This window comes from Corvus brachyrhynchos, unplaced genomic scaffold, assembly GCF_000691975.1.
Source record: "Corvus brachyrhynchos isolate BGI_N302 unplaced genomic scaffold, ASM69197v1 scaffold120, whole genome shotgun sequence".
NCBI lineage: Eukaryota > Metazoa > Chordata > Aves > Passeriformes > Corvidae > Corvus > Corvus brachyrhynchos.
The window spans coordinates 71,469-87,917 of record NW_008235549.1 but is presented as its reverse complement, the minus strand read 5'-3'; the positions used below and the strand labels follow the sequence as shown (position 1 = coordinate 87,917).

Sequence of the window (16,449 nt, the reverse complement as noted above, 5' to 3'; positions counted from 1 at the left end):
CTGCCTTCTTCCTCTCGCACTCTCTCTTTGCTATCTGCCTATGGTGCAAAGTGCTCTCCCCTCTGGAGTCCTAGCTTGCTTCCCTGAAGCCTTTTATACATTCCCTAGCTAATTGCTGCAATAGAGAAATGAAACCCTAATCTTAGTAAAGATCTTGACGTCAATGTAAAAGAGGGCTTTACTTTGGCCAGGACTGCAGTGAATAGAAAAAATTAAATTCTCAAAACTTTTTTTTTTTCCCTTAAGAGAGAGGAGAAAAAAAAGAGACACGGAGAGCAAGGGTGGAACTTTGCTTTCCTTTGAAAAGGAAAAAGAAAAAACCCAATATGCTTCTGAATGTTCTTACAAAATGCTTCCAAATTTTGGAAGAAGTATTTTCATGTGACATGGAAGGTGACACAGCAACACAGACTTCTGTTGTTGATAGGTTTTCTCTTATGGTTGTTTTTTTCCTTTGTCCTTTTGTCTTTTGTAGGAAGGTGTGTGAGTGGATGCACCCCAAGAAAGGGAACATTTCTGTACATTTTTCTCCCACCTGCCTGAAGTACATATATAGTGTTTAAATATCTTTTGTTGTTTTCTTGGTAGGTGAACACCTATCACTGACTTCATCTACTGATATGTAAGAGTAGGAGATAAGAAAGGAAGAAAAGTAGTTTTTGATGGATTTGGGTTTTTGAAGCTAAATTTCCCTGCCTAAAGAAGTATATGCTTCAGTCATAAACGCTGTTAATCAGCAGAGCTTGAAGGACTTTAATATACCCCTATGATAGCTACTTACATCCACTAGTCTACTAAGGTTAACTAACTTTTGGTTAAATCTTGTACAGAAAAAACAAAAATTTCCTCTGTTAGAGCCATTTGTACTTTAACAATTGCAAGTATCCCCTACAGCCCCACATTGAAGGTTTTTTGTTCATTTGCACTTCTTTTTGTTTCACATTTTTAGTCCAATACTTAGTCCTCTTTTCACATGAGTTTTTGGGGAGCTACAGTACATGTGTTTGTTTGGGGGTTTTTTTAGCATGATTCTAAATCCCTTAGGTAAATATTTCATGCATTTCCTGTTGCAGACATCCATAATTTTGGTTTTTAGTGGATGTGTTCACTAAGTTCTTACGTAGGCTCTCCTCACCGGATACATTTCATTCCCAGAGATGCCAGCATGATATCTAACCTCTGTCAATTCACATCCTTGATGAGGAGTACAAGCTTACTTTATTAATATATCTTAGTCTTCATCAGTCATCACTATCCTTTCACTGCTAGCAAATGCAGAAGGTAGACACCATCAATCTTACCTAGTCTGGGGTCTTTAATTTTCAGACATTGTAATATCACCTGGCCTGTCATTATACAAGGATGTACACCTCTAGAAAAGCCATCCCGTGTCTTGTCTTGTTCTCACAAGAAAACTTTGTTTAGGTAGCTTAATTTCAGGCATTTGCAAAAGATATCACCCAGACAGGATATCTTCCAGCAAATGTTTACTCATAGAAATAACGTTAAAAGTTTGCACAAATTAAACCAGTGACCTTCTGCATTACTAGCATAAACAAAACAAAAAAAAAAGACGGAGTTTCTTATTCAAACTATTTTTAAGTCAAATGTTGGTGATGACAGTGTTCTGTTGCCATAGAAGGATTGCAACCTCACAGATCTGGCTTTATTACTAAAACTTGCAAAAACACGTTATAAGAAGGCATTTATGTATCCCCACACATGGATGAGTCAGTGTGCTCATGTCATGTGAGCACAAGACAGGAACAAGGGTCCCCAGAGCTGCTAAACTAGCTTACTGTCTGACCTCGGGCAAGCATATGTAATCACTTGATTACAAGCACTCTTAAGCCTAACTTACCTTTCTGTAGATCCACCACTAAAAAATACATGATTCTGTCTGGGAAGGTCCCCTTTCTTTATTTTGGGAAGGCCTGTTAAACGGCAGGCCTGGAGATTGTTGATGACAGTGCCAGATGAATCATCAGCCATTGTTTCTGAGAACAGTTTGCAAACAGCTCTGAGGACAGTCCAGCTCAAACGCTTCCTGTTCCCTGGAGGTAAAGTCAGGCAAGAACTTACCCTGGGAACACAATGTATTCTGGGTTCCTGTGAAACAACTGCCCCTACCCACAGCATGCTTCATGGGTGAAGAGGTTGTTTGTAAGACAGCTGGAGACCAGACAGCTACAGAGCTTTGAAGTGCATTGGGAGCTGAGCAGGAAGCCCATGGAGCACTGGTGTGAGATGGTAGTTCATATTTACTGTGTCACCTTTCTTGCCTATATAGCAGACTGTGTGTATAGAGTTAAACAAAACTACAACAGATTGTGTGTTTGGGAGCTTCAGTCAAGAAATGGATGATAACTTCCTAATGCAACCCTAAAATCATAAATCTTTTGAGTAAATAAATGTAAAAAGATCGTTTTTCTCATTGCTGTCTTCAGAAGCAGCCTGTCTCTGCAGGGCACAATGCACTACTAGTCAGCTTGACAGGAGAGTCCAGCAGCCCTCAACAGAGAAGGAAAGCTTAACTCTGCTTTTTGACAGTAGTTAGTAGTTGCTCCTTCTTGACTGAAACAATTGATCCCTGTGTTTATTTCTCTCAGACATCAAAAATACAAGGGAAATCACTACTTGTCTCTTTTGTGAAAGTCTGGTATATAGAGCATAATCTCACTTTTGAAGCGTGAAGATGGTAATGAAACAAGGAAGAAAGGCTAGATCTTTCAGACCTTGAGACACTAAGAGAGCCTTGAAGTCTTGAAGCCGTTCTTCTTGAAGGAAAATGGGATGAATTTGATATATGAGGAATAATTAGGCAGGATTCAATTCACGCATGAAAGAACTGAGATAGGGTTCAGCTAAAGCTCTTTTCAGTTACCTGCTCTGCCATACCTTCCTATATAATTTGGGCATAGCCCTACAATGTACCTCAGTTCTTCATCAGCAAAAGAAAATAAAATCCTCTCATAATCTAAGGAGCAGTCAGGTTCAGTAATGGGAAATTAAACATATCATCCATAATTTGTCAAGGTGGAATGAGCAAAGCCAACAACATTAAAGCATTTACTGTTACTAAACCTTGTATGTGGCTAAAGTCAACAGTATCGGTATAGATGTTCATATTTTGTAATGTTTATAAAAATCAGTGCCATCAAAACCGAAACCGTACGTAGCATCATGTTTCATTCCAGTTTCAACCACAGTAGCATGAAGATTAGGGTATGAGTCCCTAGTAAGTTCGTTTACTGCACCTCTCTTGATAACTCTACCTGGACACAGAAAATTTGAGGTGGAGTTACTAAATCTCAGGCCACGTCCTCTAATCTCATTTTCTAGTGGATCCATACTAGCTTTCTGTATGTCAGGGAGTGTATTTTATAACCTTCACCTTTTTGTGTAGGTTTTTACTTGCTTGTTGCTTAACTACCTGTGTAAGCTACAGTGGCACTCAAACACACCGTATCAAGACACTAGAGTACAAACCAAGTAGACTGATTGATATTTTGGTTACTCAGACTTATTTTCTCCAACTAAGTAAGACTATTTTGAATGCAGTTACTCTTTGCAGCACAGCTGTGAAAGAGTACCTCTCAGTGACAGGCAAGCAAGGCTTCTGCTTGGGTCCTACCCCCAGGAGGTTCATGGGAGAGATCATCCCAAAGGATTCAGCACAACCTGTGTGCCTGCCTTGCTGCTTCTCATTGCTTTCACTGCCAAAACCAAAGAATGAAGCTTTTTGTTTCCGAGCTAGTTAGTGTGTCCATGAGCTTATCCCTGGAGAATTGCGCAGCTGCAGAGTGATATGGCTAGAGATGGGGAAGAGAAAAGTTTCACTCAGCCTTGCTGCCCTGCGCAAAATTTGTTTATTAAAGCCAAACAAGAATTTGTGCCTCTCATAAACCTGCATTTTTTCTCTTTGCCAAAAGAGAAAAAGCACTCCCATCTCTCAGCAGCAATTCCCTCGCTTAAAATGCCATTGAGCCTTCATTGTCTATTTACACTTTTTGATTAGGACCAGCAGCATGCTTTCTTAAAAAAAAATAATATGTTTAATGAAAAAAGCATTTTTTTTTTCCCCACAAGTTGCAGTGTTATCTGAACGGATTATCCATGGTGTGGATTCTCCAGGCCTTACCTGCCTCCATCACTCCTGGCCACATCACCATGTCTGAATGGAGCATCGTTCATCCCCAGCCCCATTCTGCCTGCTTAAAGCTGCCTCCGTTCTATACAGGAATTTGCTTACCAGCATTTCCAAGGTGAGCACACTAAATCTATCCTTACTGTCTAATTTATTTACCTTTTGTATAAGCCTTGTTTTTGTTTTATTTGGGTTATTCTACCATTGCCATTATGCCGCATAATTGAGAGTTGATTATTTTGTGAAACTGGCAGCTGTGAGAGGTGTTGATTTAATACCCCAGAGACCTGATCCCTTAAGTTTATCTGCACTGCAGCTGAGTACAGGTAAGATGAATGCAAATTGCCCACAGAAGCAGCTCTCCAATGGCATGGAGTGAAGTCCCTAAAGTAGATAAAGGAAGTCAGTCTCACTGCCCAGTCAGTCCACAAAGCAGGGCTACAATTAGAGTAATTTCATCCAATAGGTGCCAAACTGGGACAGTATTCAAATGAACTAAAGAAGGAAAAGGCCATATAATTGGGTCACTGCTGGATAAGGAAAGAAGATAATATCATTTTGGCAAGTTATACCTAGATATACCAGGCAGTAACCAAGGTTGTCTTATAATCAAGACACAATGGTTCAGAAAGATCGAAGTATACAAGGAGAACTGGAACTGCTAATGCCTCTGCAAAACCTGTTCTGTAAATTTCAAAGCTGTCAGTCTGGTACCTTCTAAGGGCCTGCATTCATTGTATGATGGCAAAATGAAAAAATTGACTCATGGGTGTGGTTGTATAGTAGTGTCAAATTTGAGACTAGAAGAATTCCTCACATCCCTTCACTAATGATCCCCAAATTTCTACGCAAAACAAAAATCATCTCCCTGTTTCAACAAAGCTGATGCTAAAACACATCTGGCTGAGTCAGACCTAATTTTGGAACAAAACAAAACACCCTATCCACCCTAAAAGATAAGGTAGTTTCTTTAAAGAAAAACAGGGAAGCTGATTTATTAATAAAGATAATCAAAAGACTTTGTCAGGGCAGAGAGAGAATCTGTATAAAATTTTATCATCTCTGTAGCCATTTCTAAGTAATTTGGCTCAAAGCTCTAGAAAAGCCCTCCAGCCCCACCTTTTCCAGTTAAGAAGGGTCCATTTCCTTTTTCCCAGCAAACCACTGACCTTCTTCTCAAGAATAGCCTCTTAGATGCATGAGATTAGTAACTGTATATATCCAAATACCATCAATACTCAGTCTCAGATCAGACAACTTTGAATTTTTTTTTTCAGTAGGATTCAAATTTCCTACCTAACTTTGCTTCTCTCAGTTTTGTCAGTACTCTATTACCATCATTTGTATGCCTTTTAAAAATCATGAATTTGCAGCCAAAATATCCTAGAAGTTTGCATCTTCTGGGAAATCTATACATTTGTAGCTCATCATCCTCAGCAATAAGGAAAATACCTAGATCTTCTTGGATGAGGCAGTAAGGAGTTCATGGGCAATTTATTTCCCTAAGTGAGGATATGGAACTTCTTATATCAAAGACTGAAAGCCAAGGCTTCTTTTTTTTGTTTCAATGTTTTCAGTATTCATGACAGAAACTACAAATCTTTGAATGAAACCATATTGTAGGTGTCCAAATCTCCTTGCAACAGCTTGGTTTTATACATTCAAGTGTATAAATAACAGCTTTCAGGCCATTTGAAGACTGGCATTACTTTAATGAACTCCTTCCATTTCATGGGTTTATTAAAAACTGTTAAATGTATATGGGACACATGAACAATATTGCTCAAAGTCTCCTTAGCCCCAGGGCTCTAGCTTTTCCTAGACTACTCAGATCATCTGCTCATTCTGGGTTTTCTACTATATTTTCCTCAGTTTTTCAAACTGTCCATACAGAACATTTTCATTGCTACATTACAAATAGTTCATTCTATTATCCAAAAACAACCTAAGTGATAATGCAAGAAGTGCCCATTGTGCTTCTTATAGAGGGATGTTAAATATGTATAAATTTATGTGCTTTTTTTTCCCCTCATGACAGTATTTTCCAGATCTCTGGCAGTTGAAGAAATGGAGGAAAATATTTCAAGTCAGTCACTTGATAAACCCACTATTTCAATAATGTTTCATTTTTTACATGAAAACCTGCAAATTTCTGAGCTGTATTTCCACAGATAATAGGGATGCTAGACAGGATACCTACTCAACAATGTGAGAAGTAGAAAGTACTCCAGAGCTTTGTACTGTAAGAAATAAGAATACTTTCTGTCTCCCACTGACACTGACTTCAGACTTACTCAGACTTCAGCTTTATTGAAACCTGTGCTTTGATTCTAGTGAAATTTAAGTTTTCCATTCCCACTTTGGTTCTTTTGTTGTTTGATTTTGTTTGGTTTTAATTCATTTTAATCCCATTACCCTTTTTTGTTTAGAAATCATTTAGGCCTAGCATGTTCTTTCAGTCTTCAGTTTCTGTGGTTAGAAGTCTGTGACACTTGTACAATCCCATGGCTGCCTCCATCCATCTCCTACCACAGTTCCCCACATTAGGGTCAGTGATTCATGCTCATTTCTTTATGGTTTGTTCATTTCACTCTTAAATATGATGTTTAAGTTAAATCGTCAACTATGCTAAGCCCTGAATTAGTATATATTATAGAAAATCCCTGCCCTGAAGAGTTTCAATTTAAGTACAAAAGTTTGAAAGAATGAAGTGGAGAAAGGGGCAGAGCCTCAGAGAATTTCAGCAATTTGCAGTCACAAGCCAGAACTTGAATTTCAGGGTCCTGTAATTCTTCTATTTCAGTATATCTCTCTACTCCTTTTATCAAGGCAAAGAATCATTCCAGCCAGAAATAGAAAGAAAATAGCAGGTTTGATTCTCAGGTTCTTATTTACTTGATGCCGCCACAACTAATGTTCAACAACAGAGGGTCAAGAAAAGAAGATTTTGATGATTTAATGTTGGATTACCCTAAAAAAGCAAGTTTACCAAAAGGGGACACTCAACTTTAAAAAAAAAATCAAAACTTTGTCTTAGAATAAATTTAACGCAAGTACAGGGTCTATGATATTTGCTTTTTATGCCCTCACAATGTCCTTTGCTCTTTATAGTTGCCTAAATATCTGTTGTGAGGTCTGTTGTGCCACCTTCCCAACCTGAAGAAGGAAAAATCTTCCTTTGGGAAAGGTGAAGTTTTTACAGATGATGAAAGCCGCTTGTTCTAAGGTTCAGCATGACAGACCATTTCAGTAAATGCTGTGAGCATGTACCCAGGAACATTAGTTTTCATTTCCTCCTAAAAATGTTTGAACAGGCATTTGAAAGAAAATGCAGTGATTCAGAAAGTTAAATATAATTCCCTTTACATCAGAAGAATTGTGGTGGTGGAAAGAAGAATTTTAGATGGAACAGTAGATTAAAATCAAAAAACCTGTCCCCAGTCAGCAAACAACTCACTGTGTACATTTAAATAAGCCACTGAAAACCTCTGCCATGCTTTCTCTATATACCTATTTTTACTTAGAGAGTTATATCAAACACTGGTTTTTATGAAACTTAAGTGAGGTTTCCAAAGGTTTGAAGCTTTTTACATCTTCAGAGGAAAGATGTATAAATGCCAGATATTGCTAACAGCAGTAATCAGAATAATGCAGCAGAGACACAAATTAATGCCATTCACCTGTAAGGTTTCATTATACCTTTAGTTACCTAGGCAGTAATCTGTTATTCCCTCACACTCATAGTACCAAGAACCTTATCAAGTTTTTATGTGATTTTCTTTATGAAGTCTCATTGCTAGTGAAAAAAGGGCCTTCATCTTCACTGTGTACAGGTAGGATTGACACTATTAATTTAATAAATAACAAAGATAGACTATATCCTATATGTTGCTATATATTTCTTCTAAAAACTCCAAGAACGGAAGTATTCTTCTGGTCCTTCTGTTACAACCAAGCCAAAAGACAACTAAATATGGCAAGTATTTTTGTAGCCTAAATAATGCCACATAGCATTTACCTTAGAGGTAGCCACAATATTATTCTACCCCACTCCTATTAACTCACAATCTTTCCTTACAGTAAAGTTCAGGTTTTTACATCAAAACATTCTGAATATACGTGGATAAGGTATATATACACTGAGAAAAACAGATTTATTGACATATCTAGTGGTAGACTTTTATATTTATTACTATAAATTATTCAGCAGAAAACTTGACAGATTGACTAGCAATATTCTAATCTAGGGTGCTAGCAAGATTCTAATTTCACATGAAAAAAGTTAAAGTTCTGCCCCTTCCTGACAAAATAAGATCATTTTCCTAAAACCCCCTTAAAATATCTTGCAAAACATTGAAGCATGCACACACCTAAATTTAAGCAAGGCATATTTAGTCCAGATAGAAACTTCAAAAGCCTGGATTTTCAAATGCACTTGTACAGAAACAAATTTCTTATGACAGCATTAGCTGAAGTGTCCCGTTCTTGAAACACATATGTGCAGGCATAATGCAAGTGCCTTGTGGGTGTGTTCCAGTTCTGATTTCCCACTGCCCTGTACCTCCTGTGACCACTGACACAATTTAGGTGTATAGTTACCATTTCCCAAGGGTGTATCTGTTTGCATGTATGGGGTCTGTAAAAAGAGTGGAGCAATGACAAATCATGTTCATGTGCCCGTGCTTCCAAATGGGACCATTATGATTAAGTGCAGCATAGCAACTCATAAATGTATAGTTTCCTAAAGAACAACTGGCCTCTACATTGGTTCAGTTAGTGCTCATACACTATCATCATTGCTGTAATCGCAGTAGTAGTAATTTGCCTCGTTTAAAAAAAAAAAAAAGTCAAAGTGTTTTGTAATATTAGTTTTCCTTGAGAACTAAGAAGCTTAACAGCAGCTAAGTCATAGCTAGTTTTACGATAAATGTAAAAGATAATGAGTTGAATAGTAATGACACTTAGCACTTATGTAGCTTTCAAAGTGCTGTACATATACTGAATAATCCATTTTAATTAAAAATGCCTTGAATATATTACAGTATTCTTGAAATAAGTGAGAAGCGTTGGTCATTACTTTAACAAGGGAAAGATATGCCCCCAAATACCTTTATGTCTGAAAACTATTAAGAAACTTACACTGCAACATAGCTTAGGAAAAAGTAATGTTTCACCACATGGAATAAGCCTTTGGAAAAGAGTGTAACTACTTACACAAATAAAGCAGTAAAGTCAAGACCTAAATTATATGCTAAAGTTTTTTCCTTTTTTTCTCTTTTTTTTTTTTATTACAGAGATTTCAACCTTTCAACATACCAGGCAAAAAGTCCCACTGACTTTACCAGGAGAAGTCTCGTAGCAATTTTTATGTGCTTTCCAAGGTGTTTGCCTTCCCTGAATTGTTCGGTTTCATGTCAGCAGTGGTACTCATAGCTATAAAACAAAAAACTTTTTATTTTTTGTGCAAAACCACACCTTACTATTTCTAAGAACAGTGTTCTCAGCACTCCTGCCCTCAAGAAAAATGCTGCACTTCCCATCAGAGACCTTAATTTTGTTCCTTGTAAGAAGGAGGTGGACAGTAAAAGGGCAGTATGCTTCACCAACTGAATTTCAAACCCTCATTTTACTTGTTTTTTAACACCTTGCTAGGAGTTGCTCTGCTAGGGTGACACTTCCATACCTGTTGCCATTCTCCCCATCATGCCAGCCAAAATGTCTGGGCTGCATGCAGCAAGCATGCAAGAGTACACTTCAGTTTCTCACACCTAAAGGCCTTACCAACTTGGGCAAAAATTTTCTGTCCCTTTTCCCATACAACTATTCATCCTTCCCTCTTCTGATACACTTTTTGCTTTCATAGCAAATCTGTGTGGACTTGGGATGTATCTCTCAGCTTTGCTTTTCACTTTCAAGCATACTAAATTTTAATCCATAAAGCATTAAACTCGCAAAGGCAATTTTTCTAGTACAAAATAATTTTTGTATCTAACTGATCAATGCAGTGCTACAATAATCCCAGACAGTCATTGCTGTCTCTACTGAAAAGCAGGAAAAGATCCCTCTGGTTAGTGAACTCCATTGATTTTCCTAACCATTTTCAGCACTCTCTTCCAAAGATATTTTAAGTAAATTTATATAAAACATCACTTCTGTTTCTCAGAGGCAAATCAGTTTCTTCTTATTGTGCTCTCAGAGGTCACTGGTGATACACGGATATCTGAATGTATTTAGCAGACATTCTGTAAGTGTTCAAGAGCAGTGAAATCTTGATTTCTGGTCAGCAGATTTTATGAAAATGAACATGGAATTACTCCTTGCATCTAAGACCTTATAAACTTGTCTGTGGAAAAGGTAGGAAAGTGTACCACTTAGGTTATGCTCTCTTTTGAGAAGCTGGTACAAAAGAATCATAGAATGGTTTGGGTTGGAAAGATCCTTAAAGATCATGTAGTTCCAGCCCCCTCTAAAATGCCTGAGTCAAGCTCAAGCCCAGAGCCTTGGCATTTTGCATGTCTGGAAAAACAGAACTGAAAACTTGAATAGTAGTTTCTTCAGGCTATGGTCATATGAAAATTACTCCTAACTGTGTGTAGACAAGCCATTCCACCAAACAGATATTGGGACAGAGAAGAGGGGAAAATGGGATATATTCTAGTACTTTATGCTTCCAAATTGAAAACATGAACCCCTTTTGTCCAGTCCATAATCTGCAATGGACTTCCTTACAGATTCTAAGATGCCTATATGTCTCACTGTCCCCATCTTACAACATCGGCAATGACTGACTCAAATCAGAGCTAAAGAAAGATAGAAGTACTGCAATTACTTTTCTTATCATGAAGGGGAGAAAAGGGAATCAAATTTGTCTAACAGTTTTGAGACAAAATATGTTAAATGTTTTTCACTAGATAAAATTTACATTATCTGCATATTCTTCCTCTTTCACAATCTCTAATGAAGGCCAGGTCTGTTGCAAGTTTAGCACCTCTCCTCCAGGCACCTTGTGGTTAAAACTGCTGTAGAGCTATAGATGTCCTCTGTCATGGGTGGCCTGTATGACCTTGAGTGAGCCAGAGCAGATTTCAAGGAAATAATTCCCTGTACAGAGGATCAATTTACAGCCATCAGACTCAAGTCCACTTCTACTTTGTCTGTTCTGATTTTGCCCTTTGGACTCTAGCAATATTTAATACATTGATATTTCTGAGACACTTTTGTACTATAGCATTTCCAGCCATAAAGGCAGACAGTTCTGGTGGGGTCACAAGCAAATTAGAGCAGTCTCTTCAAGATGTATAAAGTTCAGCCATAGTTCACAGTCACAGAGACTGCATTTTCCAAAGCATCCTGTGTAATGCAATAACATGAGCTTCATCAGCCAGCAACAAAGATGTCACTGTGGATGTTATTTCTGAGAGGCAATGGTAATTCACTAGTATTTGCACAGATTACTGAGAACAGGTGTGCAGCAAAGTTGATTCCACTCATTTGTATTAATAGGTATATTAGGGTATTGTGTCTTATCACGTTAATTAATTAGAGTGGATTGAATTAAGGAGTTGACCAGCACCTAATAAAAATTAATGAGGAACCATGCAGTAAAAAGTAATCCTTTATGCTGTATCAGGTAAGCAGTAAAAGTGGTAAGCAGGTAAGTGATAGCTGAGTGAACTCCCACACCATGCTGGGAAGGCATAATTAATCAGCTTTTAAAAATATTTCAGGCATATTTGAAGGTATGAACAACAACAAAATCAACAAAACCTCCAATTTCAGGTCCTGCAGATGGGCAAAAGATGTAAGAAGTGAATAAGCATTCCAGGAGCCAGGAAGGACACAGCTAGACTAGCAAACCTGGCTTCACACATTTTGCTTTCTTATGTTCCACTTGCTTACCCAGATAAATCCTTCACACAATCTAGAATATAAGAGAGTTAGCTCAAACTGTTTTGGATAACAACAGTACAAAGCAAGTCACCTCCCCTTGAGTACTATCTTTTTTTTTTTACTAGTACATTCAAACTTCAGTTTTGAGTCATTGTCGTGTAGTCTACATAACACAAATAAAATACTGCTTTAGTAACATGTGTTGAAACACTTGAACCATAGAAATTTACCTGCACAGGCAGAGACCTGCACAGTCCACCCCTATGCCAAAATAGGCTTATTCTCTACAATTACTCTAAAATGATTGTCTCAATTGGTAGAGATTTCAAGGCACGCGACTTCTGCCCCTTCTCTTGCAGAAGATTTGACAAACCTACGGTTTCTAGAGTTCAAAGGATTTTGACCTCTATATTTTCTTCTCAAAAGATCATTCCAGGAAACCTTAGTTTTGCTGAGGAATGCAAAATATGGCAGCAACTTTTCCCCACTGTTTATACAGCTCAGTTTCCTATAGGTAGCTACACAGAATCATAGAGTGAGGAGCCCTCAAAGATCATAAAGTCCAATCTCCTTGCTCAAAGCAGGGTCAGCTAAAGCAGGTTGCTCCAAGTCTTTTCCAGTCAGGAGCTGAATCTCCATGACAGACATTCCACAACCTCTCTTGGCAACCTATTTGACCACCTTCACAACAAAAATGGGTTTTTCTGTTAACTGGACTTTCCTGTGTTTCAGTTTGTGTCTATTGTCTCTTCTCTTGTCTGAGTCTTGACTGAGAAACTCTGAGAAGAGTCTCGCTTCATATTCTTTAACCCCTACCCATGTCAGGAACTAAACACATGAATATAGGTGACAATATGACCCATATATGCACCCTTGAGTTCTCTTTTCTGGGCTGAACAGTTCCAGCTCACTCAGACTCTCCTAGGATAAGAAATGCTCCATTCCTTTACTGAGCTTCGTGGTCCTTGCTGGACTTGCTCCAGCATGTCCACGCCCTCTTGTACTGGGAAACCCAGTGCTGGCCACAGCACTTCAGGAAGGGCCTCACCAATGCGGAGTAGAGAGGAAAATCCCCTCCTTTGGGCTGCTGACAGTGCTGTCTCTCAGGCGGACCAGGAGGCTGTTAGTCCTCTGTGCTGCAAGAGCACATTATTGGCTGACGTTCAGCTTGGAGTCCACCAGGACACCCAGGTGTGTTTCTGTCAAGCTGCTTCCGAGACACCCAGAATTCCTGGTGGATGGGGCTATGTTCTCCTCGAGGTGCAGGACACTGTACTTCCCATTGTCAAGCTTCATGCAGTCCCATTTCTCCAGACTGATGATGTCCCTCTGAAGAACATAACCATCTGATGTAATATCACTGCTGAATCTTCCTTTGGGCAAGGAATATGCATTGGACCATGCAAGTCTATAATACAAATTCATTTGAATTATATATGAGATCACACTTACCTTGGCCCGATTTTTGTTGCTCTACTGGCAAAGAAAGACCATTGCAAAGTTTTGCTAAATTATGCTAGACCTTTCAAAAGCCTGTAATGAGGAGAAGGGCTCTGCTGATGTAGATGAATCCTACGCTTACAACGGCATAAGTACTCTTTTGTTCATTTTTAGTTCATAATAACAAACCTCTCCTAAAATTGCACAGAAGGGGCAAAAAGCAAATTGTTTTCCAAAAGTTCAGGAAACTAGGAGAATAATGTGTGCTAATCTTTGGCTCACTTTGTGTCTGTGAGTAAGCCTTTCATCTTCATCTCTCTCCCATTTGATACAAATATCTCCCATTTGATACAAATATGAAAGCTGATGAGAAACAGTAATCTTACTGGAAATTTTACATTTAAAATCTCATTCCCTGACCATCCTACACACATCCTCCACTTCTACAAGGGGTCAAGTAATTTTCCCAATAGTGAATGCCTTTTATTATTTTTTTTTTTTTTTTTAGCAGCAACATTTTCTTCAACATATTTGATTCGTATTAAGGAAGCCACCTGTCTTTATTACTCAGCTCCCTTAAGCAGCAAGTTAATTATGCACATAATAGTCTTTTGCACCCACTGCACCCTGAAGGAAGTATAATGTGTTTGTATATTGGCAGCAAGGGAAGTAGTGGTGGGTCAAGTGATTTATTATCAAATACATCCTACAAATATCCAAGAGACACTCAGGTAGGACCACTACAGACTAGTCTTGGGGCTACTAAAGGGCAGCAGTTAAGCAGCACCATACAATTCATATAAGACAGAGAGGCTTCCCACACACACAAAAAAAAAAAATTCAAACCAACTATAAAACCAAAACCCTCAGGGTTCATGTTGAAAAGAATGATTCAGCTTTTTTACCTCTTCAAAATACAGAAGATTTATTCTTTCTGAAGTATTTCAAATTGAAGAATCATAATTTTGTTATGAATCACTAATGCTATTTCCTGTGTAACACTGATGTTTTCTTGGAAGACATTCATCCAGTTATCACCCAAACTCAACTTTGCTTAATTTTTAAGACCAAACAACATACTAACTAGGATGTCATAATAAAAGAATATATTGTAATGATAGAATGAAGTGGCTCAGAAAATATATACCAGATCCTGTTCAGGACGAATCTCATGGTGAATAAAGGAAACTGTTTCAATGGTATAGAACGAACAAGTAACAAAAGTGCACAAAGAACCTTCTCCTCTGAGGTCCTTGTTTACAAGGCGTATTATGCAAAATACTCTTTGCTCTTACAGCTTACAACCACATTATGTGACAGAGCATTTGAGGAACATTCTGTGTTCCAGCATAATCACATGACCCAGACAGATATGCAAACAACTCAGTTTCAAATCACGCTGTAAATCCCATATGCATCCATGATAAGCAACATCAGAATCATGATAGGAGAAACTATCAGGCTTTGTTTTTGGACTAACGCTTTTAAAAGAGGTGACTGGAAAGCTAGAGAGTGCTTGGGCAAGTAGATATGTCCCTAGGGTTGGTCTAAATGTGATGTACACCCAGAGTTCATTGGGAATACCAGGTGGGGAGCCTACAGTCAGCCTCACTGTTATTCTTGCAGGAAAATAACACTGAAGGCCAGTAATTTTAGTCTCATTCTACTGTAGATACCTCTCAGTATAGTTTTGGTATCCCTTTTACTCCAGTGGGTTGCAGTAAAAATATCCTGTTTCAAGATCACATAAGGTACTCATGTGTGTCTCTCTCCAGTGTTCAGCCTGCTGTCATAATTTAGCCAGCAATAACAGCAACAGACAGCCACCACTTCATTTCTAGAATAGCAGCTTCCAAGCTTTTTTTTTTTCTGGAAGTGTCTCTTTGGGCTCATTATATGCTTGTAGTTCTGAATTTCACTTTTGCTACTAAATTTCCAGTTGGCTCCTGACTTCTTGCATCATTGCTATGATCTTAGGGTTTGGAACTGGCAAGTTCAGGAGTTAATCTCCAAATATTCAGGGTCAGAAACAAAGAGATATCTGATAAAGACTTGATAGAAGTCTAAAATTATACTGGAAATAGGAACAAAGTAAAGCTCCTGGGGTATGCTGATGAAAAGGTAAAGCCATAACAGCTCATAAACATTCCAAATTTCATCTGGAAATCCAAATTTCTAGTACAACTGTGCTCTCTTGTCAGCACCTTGCAATCTCAGGATGGGTTAATTAATAAAAGCTGGTTTATATATTTGCTTTTTTTGTGGAGAGGTAAATGATGTTCAGAGTTCAAAATTCTGACCTGGCCCTTCAAAAGAAATATAATTAATAATCTGGCTACATTGGAAAACAACACTCTGGAACCAACCAGGTGCCTTCTTGGCACAGAAGTCCTTTCATGATAAAAATCAAGCTGGAATATTTGGGTGGGTTGGGTTTTTTTCCATTTTGTTTTAATAAGTCAGTATGACTGCAAGCCAAGATTAAACAGTGAGAAAGAGACAAAGTATTTTACCCAGCTTCACAGTGCCTTCAGGCTATGCCAGCTACAATACCTTTCAACACCATTCTCTGTCCCATTGTGAGGATTAGAAAATAAAAAGCCTTTTTGGCAAAAGTGGTTGAGTCATTAAGGATAAAACAAATAGTTTTTAGAGAGAGGAAAAAAAAAAAACAAGTCATGGTGAAACTACCTGCAGCTAACACCACCTGCTCCAAAGGAGCAGGATCATTGAATCCATAAAAAGTATTTGGGACAATTGCTGTCCAAAGGCAGTCTCTGTTTTACTGTATTGTTCAGAAACACTGGCTTTTCTTTGAATACTCAGGCTTCTACAAAAGGCAGGCAAGCCAGACATTGTTCATACAGACTAAGGGATTTCCTTCTATCTCTGAAATATGGAAAAGCATAGTGATCATGTTTACCGGAGGTGTTCCAGTTTATCTGGGAATTAGGCAAAGCAGACCTTTAGGG

General features: G+C 38.2%; 1 long non-coding RNA gene across 1 annotated transcript in view; it reads left to right on the top strand.

The window, feature by feature from the left end:
• The first annotated feature begins 2,453 nt into the window (after positions 1–2,453).
• The window catches only part of LOC108447787, a 27,598-nt gene continuing 13,602 nt past the window's right edge, over positions 2,454–16,449 (top strand). The window contains exon 1 of the long non-coding RNA XR_001863568.1: positions 2,454–4,265. This is a non-coding gene — a long non-coding RNA (uncharacterized LOC108447787). The remainder of the gene's footprint in view (positions 4,266–16,449) is intronic.